Genomic DNA, 11,017 nt, shown 5'->3' with positions numbered 1-11,017 from the left:
AGAGCATTTGGTTTACTTTTATTGTCCTTCTGGGACAGGTCAGAATATCCACATGCTTCACCATATTTCCTAAAGGTGAGATTGACTTTCTAATTACAACTATTTCAACCCACGTACGTCTGCTACACAGTTCTACAAACCATGTGCGAGGCTTCTGCCTTAATCCGCATGGGTGACATAACTAGATGCCCAACAGCTAAAGAATCAGAGTATCCAGGAGAGAGAAATAAATTTGGTTCTCACTCCTAGCAAAAGTGGACATAGTCAATCCTGTAGATGAAGTCTGAAAACTTTTTAATGTATCCTAGCAGTTTTCTGATTCCCTTTGCTCTAAGACATTTTCGAGACCAGAAGCAGCTGAAAAGCTAGGTGCGTTTGCAGATACTTTTTTTAGGAAAAAATAAAAAGAGGTAGATAATCTTTAGCAATATTATCTATATTTATGGCACAAATTTAAATTTTCTCTGACAAAAACTGTAGAAGTTAGAAGCGATAAGTATTTGTATTCTCATTGACAGGTAAGGAAATTGAGACCATGGGATGCTACGGGATTTGACTACGGTGACACAGCAAAGTTCAGCAATGAACTTGTGCTGAGACTAAGGTCTCTTGCTTCCCAGTTCCTTTTATGTGGCTTATCTGACAGACTGACTGAAGTAAACGTCAGGTTGTAACACCTGTATCTGGAAAAAGCACAGACTGTTGATCTCATTTTGTATAATGTCCACACTTAGCCTCTTCTCTAGTGCAAGTCATAGACTTTAATCAGTAAACAATATTAACTGAAGAGAAGTTTTTGTTTTAATAATTATTTTTCTTCCTGACCAAGGCAACAGTAAGAAATCTATAAGGCACAATTTTGGAAGAGAAAAAAAAAACTCCTATCCCTTTAGGAAATACTTTGACAGTGAAGAAAACTAACCTAATATTTTAGAAAATTTGGATAGATTACTGAAATTCCATTGGCAAAATTAAATGAGGCTTAAAATTCTATGGACAGGGCTTCCCTGGTGGCGCAGTGATTGAGAGTCCGCCTGCCGATGCAGGGGACACGGGTTCGTGCCCCGGTCCGGGAAGATCCCACATGCTGTGGAGTGGCTGGGCCCGTGAGCCGTGGCCGCTGAGCCTGCACGTCCAAAGCCTGTGCTCTGCAACTGGAGAGACCACAGCAGTGAGAGGCCCACGTACCGCAAAAAAAAAAAAAAAATTCTATGGACAAATGTATATTTAAAATTATGATCTGAAATCCAGACAAGGGAGTAGGGCAAAAAACAAATCCATGCTCCCAGCCACTATATACATTAGATCTTTTTCTTTTCATAAACAATGTAATAAAACACAGTCTTACTGGATCGAAACTCAATAGGTTACAACTAATCTAAAAATATCAATTGTTGTTTTTATCCACAGAGATCCTACATACCAACATTTGAGAGCAGGCAAAAGTTTTGTAATTTTATAATAAAGTACCACTCCAGAGCATTTTATGTCAAAACATAGGGTGATCATTTTGCATTAGGAAGTGTAAAACACCACAATATATTAGAGTGGCAACCCAGGATCATCTTAGAACAATAAATGGAGAAGCAATCCCAGGAAGTGGAAATTTGTGGAGAAATCTGTCACTCAGTGTATACTTCTGTAAGGCCAATATTGGTTCACTTAAGCAACACGATATCCAAAAAGCCACCGATTACCAGACAGCAAAGACTGAGTGGGGAGCCTGGACTTCCGTCTTTGCCTGGCTATAAAAAGGTGCTCCCCCCTGCCCTACCCGGGTGTATCAGAGAAGGCTGAGAGGGAAGCCAGACTTACACATTACCCAGAGGTAACGAGGCCTTCTACCTACCCCCAGCAGAAGCAACAAGAAGGGACTTGGGCCTCACTCCCCCCAGCCTAGGAGGCGTCAGCGGAGGCCTAGCAGGGAGTTTGAAATCCCACCTCCACCAAGTAGTAAGGACCTTCACCCCCACGTGATGGTAGCAAAGCATAACCTCCCTCTTCCCGAACCAGCGCAGCAAGTCAGAGGAGACATGCTGAAATAGATTTTGATAAGATCCAGAGTCTCATGACATAATACCAGAAATTTCAAGGGTACAATTGGAAATTACAAGTCAGACCAAGAACCAGGAAAATCTTCACTTGAAAGAGAAAAGATAATCGACAGACATCAACCTCAAGGTGACACAGATGCTGGAATTAGGCAAGAATTTTAAAGCAGCCATCATAAAAATACTTCAGTGGGCAATTATGAACCCCTGAAACAACTGAAAGTCTCAGTAAAATAATAGAATATATGAAGAAAACCCATATGGAAACTTTAGAATTTTTTAAAATATAATCATTTGAACGTTTTAAAAACAGCAGAACAGAGGGGACACAGGAAAGAATCAGTGAAGTGGAAGAGACGATAGGAGCTACCTGAGCTGAACAACAGAGAGAAAATGGCTGAAAAAAAGTGAACAGAACCACAAAAAGCTGTGAGATGATAACAAAAGATGTAATATTTGTGTCATTGGAGTCTAAGAAATAGAGGAGAAAGAAAACGGTGTTGAAAAAAGTATCTGGAGAAATTATGGCTGAACATTTTTCAAATATGGAAAAGAAAGAATAACTGAAATTCTTTCAAATATGGAAAAAGCTGTAAACCTGTAGATTTAAAAATCTGGGCAAAACCCCGAATGGATAAACCCAAAGAAATCCATACCATGAACCATCATAATCAAACTTCAGACAATTAAAGAATTAAAGACCAAGAAAATCTCTTGAAAGCAGCAAGAGAGAAATGGCACCTAACATAAAGGGCAGAAATAATTCAACTGATAGCAGATTTCTCATCAGAACCATGGAAGCTGGATGGTTCTAGCACAATCTTTTGCAAGTGCTGAAAAGAAAGAACTGTTAACCCAGAATTCTGTACCTTGCAAAATTATTTTTCAGGAATGAAGGAGAAATTTAAAAATTCTCAGATACAGGAAAAGTAAGAGGATTTTCCACACCAGACCTACTCTAAAATAATGGCTTTAAAACGTTCTCAAAACAGAATGGAAATGATTTTAAAAAAAAGGAAACTTGGAACATCAGGAAGAAAGAAAGAACAATGGTAAAAGCAAAAACGTGGCTACATAGAATAAACCTTCCCTCTCCTCTTGAGTTGTCTAAACTATGCTTGATGGTCGAAGCAAAAAGCATAGCATTGTTTGGCCTGCATCTCAATGTAGACAGAGTAAATATTTAAGACTACTGTGACATAAACAGGGAGACTAAAAGGAGGTGTCTTAGTTAGTTTGGGCTGCTATAACAGAACACCATGGACTTGTTGGCTTAAACAACAGGCTGGAGGTCCAAGATCAAGGAGCCCGCAAATCCAGCGTCTGGTGACAGTTATCTTCCTGTTTTACAGATGGCCGTCTTGTCTTCTTGCTGTGTCATCACACGGTGGAGAACAGGCAGGAAGGAAGCAAGCTCTCTCATGACTCTTCTTGAAAGGGCACCAATACCATCCATGAGGGCTCTAGCCTCATGACCTAATTACCTCCCAAAGGCCCCATTTCCTAATACCATCTCACTGGGGATTAGGATTTCAACCCAGGGATTTGGGGGTGACACATTCAGGCCATAACAGGGGGTAAGGTTTCTATATTCACTCAAAGTGGTAAAATGATGACACCGGTAGATCTTTGTGGTGATGATATAAATCTATATCTTGATTGTGGTGGTGGTCACAGGAATCTACCCATTACTATTGCTATGTCTGTGAAAAACAGCATAAGAATATACACACATTGTACCAACATTTATTTTTCTGGTTATGATACTGCATTAATCATTACACAAGACGTAACCATTGAGAGAAAATGGGTGAAGGATGCATGGAACCTCTCTGTATTATCTTTGCAATACCTGTGTATCTATAATTATTTCAAAATAAAAAGGTTTTTTAAAATGGGAAATGGTTCTAGATTAAAAGATGCTACAGACATATATGCAACAAAAATCTACTTTGATTGGATTATGATTTTTTTAAATTCAAAAGGTTGGAAAGTTTGGGGAAATTTTAATATAGATGGGATATTTTTGATGATTTTTAGATAAAATTATTGTTAGTTTTCTTCAGTGTGATAGCAATGTTGTGGTTATACAGAATAATGCCTTTATTCCTAAAAGATGTGTGCTGAAGTATTTAGGGATGAAATATAATCAAACTAGCTTTCAAATGGTTCAAGGAGAAAGACAGCGAGAAACAAATAAAACATTGTCAATTGTTGACCCTCTGAGGAAGGTATGAGGGTGCTCCCTGTACTATTCTTTCAATTATTTGGTATGTTTGTAGATTTTCATTTTTAAAAAGTTGGAGGGATGGGTTGATGGATAGATATGTGAAAGAGCAAGTATAGTAAAATGTTAATTGTGAAATTTAGGTGATGAGTAACTGGGTATTCATTATAAATTCAATTTCTCTGTATGCCTGGAAATGTTTAACTTAAAATGCTGGGAGGGGGAAGCTGAGGGAACATATCAAAACCCACACCCTCCCCCAGCACGCCCAATCCTCCCTGGCCCAGTTAAATACATACTTATCATAATTAAACTAAAACTTATCATTTGTCACGGGAAAAAGCTTGCCTGGCTTCCTGGTTGGAGAAACCCTACCAATGCCTTACACTTTTCCCATAGCGGTAAAGCCCCAGGCAGCGCCATTGTCCACACCATCAAACTGAGAAGTCTCCTCTGAGTATTGCCAATTGTCAAGGAGAGACAAACCCGGACAAGACCAGCCTGGGCTTATAGATAATCTGGTTTTCCCAGAAGGTATCCAAAATTTAAAGGAGTTAATGCCCCTTATGCGAGCAGCTGAGGAGTAGTGAGAAGCATGTTGGTGGTGGTGAAGACCCAAACGAATTTTGGGTTATATATGTATGTTGAAAATATGCTTATATTGGGGGTATATTTACTTTTAGGAGAAATACATATATTAGAACTACAATAAGAAAACAACTCCCATCATGGTGGGAGTTTATAACACATTAAGTACCAGAGTTAGGAATTAATAGACAAGAAATGGAAAAATTAAAAATATAGAAGATATGAAGCTTATCATTAAAAAAGATGGATTTTATGATACATAGATCGCTATAACAGTTGACAAGAACTCTTCAAGCCGTCCCACCCGCCTTAGAGTAACTGCTCAAGTATTTCAGTGTCACCTGAAACTAACACAACATTGTAAATACCCCAATAAAAATTAAAAACAAAAATTTCAGTGTCAGCTGATCTCTCCCAATGACAAAACCATGGAGACTGTTCCTGATAGCGACAGCATCACACCTGCTCTGGTTCTTGGCCTACTGCAGACCTACAGGAGGAGCTACGTATGCTGTGAGATACTGAAGATATTCTGAACTCTGACTGCACAAAGACGCTCAGCTTCTGACCCAGGTCAATAAGAAGTGAACCAATCTTCCAAGTAAATCTCATTATTTAAGGCAAGGCCCGTATTCTCCGGAAGCTCATTTTCACTCTCTGGTCCTTGGAGTGGCAAAGGATCTAACCATTCCTACCCCATTTCCTCTAGTTTTCTTTCATGTCCCCTGTAAAGTTTCTCATCTCATGCCACCACCTACCTACAGGCTCCAAGTGGTACCCACTGCTGTGAATGACAAAAAGCAATCCATCCCTGCACCTGTCATGACAAAACTCCTTATCTTATCTCCCCAGCAAAAGAGTTCAATCACACCCATCATTAAAAATAAATTAATTATGCTTTATACCTCCCCAGAGATTGCTGAGCTAAATGAGCCAGCTAAGTGTTTGGAAAGGAAAAACAAAACTCTCAGCCGATTCATCCCATCTTTCATCCATCTCAAACCATCCCACTTTTCTGGGTTAGTCCTTCTATATTCTTATTGCTGGAGCTGGAACCAGCACTGGCCAGGAAAAATGGCCAAGAATGGAAGAACAGATGAATGGATGAAGAAGATGTGGCACATATATACAACGGAATACTACTCAGCCATAAAAAAGAAAGAAAAAATGCCATTTGCAGCAACATGGATGCAACTAGAGATTGTCATACTATATGAAGTAAGTCAGAAGAGAAAGGCAAATACCATATGATAACAAGCATACGTGGACTCTAAAATATGACACAAAACGAACCTATCTACGAAAGAGAAACAGACTCACGTATACAGAGAACAGACTTGTGGTTGCCAAGGGGGAGGGGGTTGGGGGAGGGATGGAGTGGGAGGGTGGGGGTAGCAGATGTAAGCTATTATATACAGGATGGATAAACAACAGGGTCCTACTGTAGAGCACAGGGAACTAACTATATTCAATATCCTATGACAAACCATAGTGGAAAAGAATATTTTTTAAAATGTATACATATGTATAACTGAATCACTTTGCTATACAGCACAAATTAACACAACATTGTATATCAACTATAGTTCAATCTTTTAAAATGTAAAAAAAAAAAAAAAAGGCAGCAGATGCCAGGGCTTAGGTGGCTGGGGGGTGACACAAACATTCCTGCAAATATGTCCATGTGATAGTATTGTGTGACCAGCTTTTCTGTGGGCTAGGACACTCTACCACAAGTCAGAGGAAGCAGAGATCCAAAGGAGACTACAGAGGGAGGTGTCTGCAGAGTGAAAGACCCCCTGCTACTTATTCAGTGACACCTGCCACATACATAGGCCCCTGCCCTGCCCCACACCTCAGTCTGCCCCCGGGGTGATTTTTTTCTCCCTAAGCATATGCCTCAAACGAGTGGTGTGAATGCGGCACTTACATTTTGTCACCAGACTTCCTCTCTCAACCAAACATAATGATAATCTGTGAACTGATTAATCCATTTGTCTCCATGGAGTTAAAAAAAAAAGTCGTCTTTCCAGTTTTCCGGAAGGTCTCAAGACCACCAGTCCAGGTCAGATACCCTTCTTCCATCCCACTTCAGGATCCCTGGGCTATGATAAAGTGAAGATGAAGAAGATTCTCCTAGGAATAAGGCAGCTTGGGAGGCAGGTTACTTCAGGAGGCTGAGAGAAGCTTTTCTAATAATACTTTTACACGGTGCTTCCAAAATGCCCAAGTTGTTCTGCAACACATTAGGGTCCAGCTTTTGGTTCAAGCAGTTAATAAATGACTGAGAAAACATGTATGACTTTGACCTCTGCATTAACTGAATGAGGTAAGTGGGAAGAGTATTATCACCATTATGAGGCTCAGAGAAGTGTAGTTACTTTGCCCAAAGCTTGGGAGCAGCAGGAAAACCTAGAACTGGATCTTCAGGTCTCAAAGGAAACACAGCTTCTAATTCCTCCTGTGCCACTGACATGAGGTTTGATCCCCATGAGATATGAATCTCATGTCCCTTGTGAATTTTTCATCTGAAACACACAAACTGGGCCCAAGCATCAGTGTGGCCCTAGAGGTGGCCCCAAAAGCCGGGCTGGACGCGTAGGGTGGGTGACCAAGCCTGCGCTTCTAGGAGCTCCGCCCCGCCGGGGGCTCGAGACCTCTGCCTCAGAGACCCTGCCCGAAAAGGCTGGCTACGCACGGGACTTTCTGATCTAGGGCAGGGTCCGGCCGCACCATCCCTGACAGGTCGAATCCCAGGGATCTCCGTCGGACCACGGCTGCGCTGGATTCGAGACGCCAAAGGAACTCCAAGGGTCTCCAGCCCGCATTAAACCCGGAGCTGCCCTCTTCTCGTCGGCATCTCTGGCGCTCACATACGCCAACAGCTGGATGTGCCCGCCGGGCCAGTGTTACCCCGAGTTTGTGATCCCTTAAAGTGGGAAACAGAAGTCGGAAGCGACAGCCCGCGACCGCCTGGAGACACCGCGCCCGCGCGCCCACCGCTCGGGCTGCTGAGCTCCGGCTGCGCCTGCGCGCCGGGCCTGCGCAATGGGCGGGGAGGCGGACGGGTGCGGCCAGGTGGGCGGGGCGAGTACCCCACGGCAGCTGGTGCTTTGAAACCCTAGGGCATGGAGACTGTTTTAAACCACCAGATCCCGGAGGCGGAAGCTGCTGGGCGCCCTCCTTCACTAACGGCACCTGCCAAAGCTTCGGTTCTGCGGATTCTGTCGGTGGGGACGAACCGGTTCTTGGCTCACCTGTGGGCAGGATTTGAGGGGCGGGACCGGGAAATGTGGGAGCAATAGTGTCACTGCTCCAGGTGTGGCCCATCTGTGACGTCATGGAAGTACGTAAATGAGATACCGATGTAGACGTCGCGGATCCCTTGCGCTCTTGCCAGAGGCCCTGTGTGACATCACTGTGTCACTGGGAGGATGCCCTGACGTCACAGTGCCATAATGTTCTGGGAGGTGGGATGGGACGCCTTTGAGCCGGTTCTACGGACGCCAAGGTTCCAGGGGAGGGGGTGGGGATGATATCACAGGTCCCACGTTCTTGCAGATGAGGTGCCGTCCGGGAGCCCTAGACCATCTTACTGCGTTTCTCCCTCCCCCCAGGACCCTATACTAGCCCTGAATCCCGAGACAAGGAAGTAGGCGGGGAAAAAAGGCCCTTCGTGCGCCCCAAACCCCTAGCTACGTTCCGGAAGGACGAGGTAGAACCTGAACTCTTCCTCTAGGAAGAAGACCCAGCGGGCTGTTCTTCCCCCCAGGGCGCTCCTGTTCTCCTCCCAGAGCGAGCGCTAGGAAGCTCCAGGCTGCGCCGAGGGTCTCTCGCGCCTTCTACCCGCCTATTAGAGAAGTCCAGCCGGGCAGCTGCCCCACCTCCTGCGCTACAGACGAATCGCAGGCCTAGCAACTTTGGGAAGGGCCCCAGCCGGACTCTCATCTCCTTCCCTCTCGAAAACCGGCCTGAGCCACGCTGGGCATGTGAGGCCAAAGGAAACTTAATGTCTGAAAACGGGTGTTGCGGGGTGGTTCAGAATCTTCCAGAGGTGTAGCAGGAAAAAATTGGCCACCTATAGAGTGGACAGGCAATAAAGCACACCCAGCATTTCTGACCATCTCGTTGCCTTTTCATGCGACCCACAGAGTAGGATCAGGGAATTGTAGCCTGTGTGGGGTCTGGTGGTCCGCGACCCAGGCTTGCCCTTCCATTTGCAGTCGCTGTGACTGCAGTCTATGAAATCATTGCCATGAGGATAGACTGCAGCCAGCTACGCTGCTAAGTGGTTTCTGCATCCACCAAGATGATAGAGGCATTGAGAACAGGCTGGAGGTCTCTGGGCAGCACCCTGTCTCACTCCCACCCCATCCCCCAAACCTCTGCGCTTAGGAATTCATTCTTCCAAGGACGCATACTCGGTACTGAAAGTCTCTCCGTGGCAGGGCCTGGGGATGGAGGGGCGGGGATTCATGGTATCAGAGGTGGGTGGGCTAGAAAGGAAAACCCTCCTTGGCAAACCTCCCCATTTCACAGTCCTTACTAAGTCCTTGAGTTGGGGCAGAGGTTCTTTGTGTCCTGGGGAGGTGGGAGGTGGTGCAATGTGAGGGACACGGGGCAGCAGCAGTCAATCCCTGAGAGAAATGGACTCCCTCAAAGAGTAAAGGAACCGAGTGAGGCACTCTCTCAGGTCCTCAGAGGTGATCAAAGCTCTCGGTAGTGGTGTGTGTGTGTGTGTGTGTGTGTGTGTGTGTGTGTACCCACGCCCTGTCCTCATCTTGGAACTATCACTTAACCGGGCGAGTAAAGGAACAGATGTGGCTTCTCCCCTGGGGTGCTAACACAAGTCGAGGTGAAGCGCGACCCATACCACAGCCTGCGCTGCCTGGGCCCAAGCCGTCGAAGCCCAAAACCCACTGACTCACCCTCCCTCCAGATGCCCAGAGGTCACAGTTCTCTGGGATATGGGCTCCGCTCTCTCCTGGGGCGAGTCCTTTTGGACCCGAGGGTTAAGAAGGCTTGGGCTCTTGCTTGACTAGCGGAGATCCCATAGGCCGGTCCAGAACCGTCAGCGCCCCGCCCCTCGTTCTCAGTGGGTCCTGGGACCGGTCAAGAAGGTTTGGAGGGCAAGACCAGATGCAGACAGGACCTGCGGCGGAAGTTACTCGGGGTTGCGGGCAGGACACAGCGAGGTGCCCCGATTCCTCGGCCGCCCCTCCAGGCCTGTCCAGCAGGGGGCAGCGTGGCTCCGAATGCTGAGGGCAGGACTCGTCTACGCCGTCCCGGCCAAGGCCACAGAGATAAGTTGGGTTCCCGCACCGCCGAGTTCAAGCCCGCCGAGGGCGGGGAAGCATTCCCAGAGGAGGTGAGGATGGCGCAGCGAAAGGCTAGAGCGTTTTAACTCCTGCAACCCCGGCACACTTTTTCAGACCGAGGATTGGTGGTCCCTGTTGCAGGTAAGCTCGGCCCAGCTGTCTCCGCGGTCGCTGAGCGCCGGGCACAGAAGCCCGAGAGGCTGCGCTCGGCTCGGGAAGGGCCGCGGGCGCCACCGCCAGAGCCGCCGCGCGGTCAGGATGCTGGAGCTGGGGGAGCCCCGCCCCGCCCCAAGCTGGAGAGCCCCCTGCTGCCTGGCCTCTAATTGTGGGAAAACTAGGCGCCCCAGGGAAGGTTCAACTTGTGGAGGGCGGACTCAGATTTCTCCTCCGAAACTCCCCGGGCCTCCCAGGGCGCCCGCCCCCGCCATTCCTGACAAGGCTTTAAAACGGCAGTAATCTTTGCGGGCGTGGAGCCGGGATCCGGGCAGGGGACAGGCCCCAGCCAGAGAATTGTGTCAGGGGGCTCCTAACAGAGGGAGGGATGTAGCTTGGGGGCTTTGGGGAGGCAGCGGTGATTATGTATTTGTAGCCGCGTATGGGGGCTCGGGGGACGGTTACTGGCGTAAGGCAGTCCGTGAGGGCGCTTCCTTCCCTCCCCAGTGCAGCAGCAAGAGACCAGGAGGGAGGCTTTTCGTTGGGGATGTGGGTGACGTTCTCTTCCCTTGGTGGACCCTAAGCGACCCCGACACCCGGAGATGTTGGGATTTCTCACGGCCGATGTATCGGCCGCAGGCTCGGCTTCTTTGTAAACTCGGAGCCCTCCGGAGATGAGG

The sequence above is a fragment of the Phocoena phocoena genome, chromosome 14, assembly GCF_963924675.1.
Source record: "Phocoena phocoena chromosome 14, mPhoPho1.1, whole genome shotgun sequence".
Taxonomy (NCBI): domain Eukaryota; kingdom Metazoa; phylum Chordata; class Mammalia; order Artiodactyla; family Phocoenidae; genus Phocoena; species Phocoena phocoena.
Note: the sequence above shows the minus strand (reverse complement) of the source record.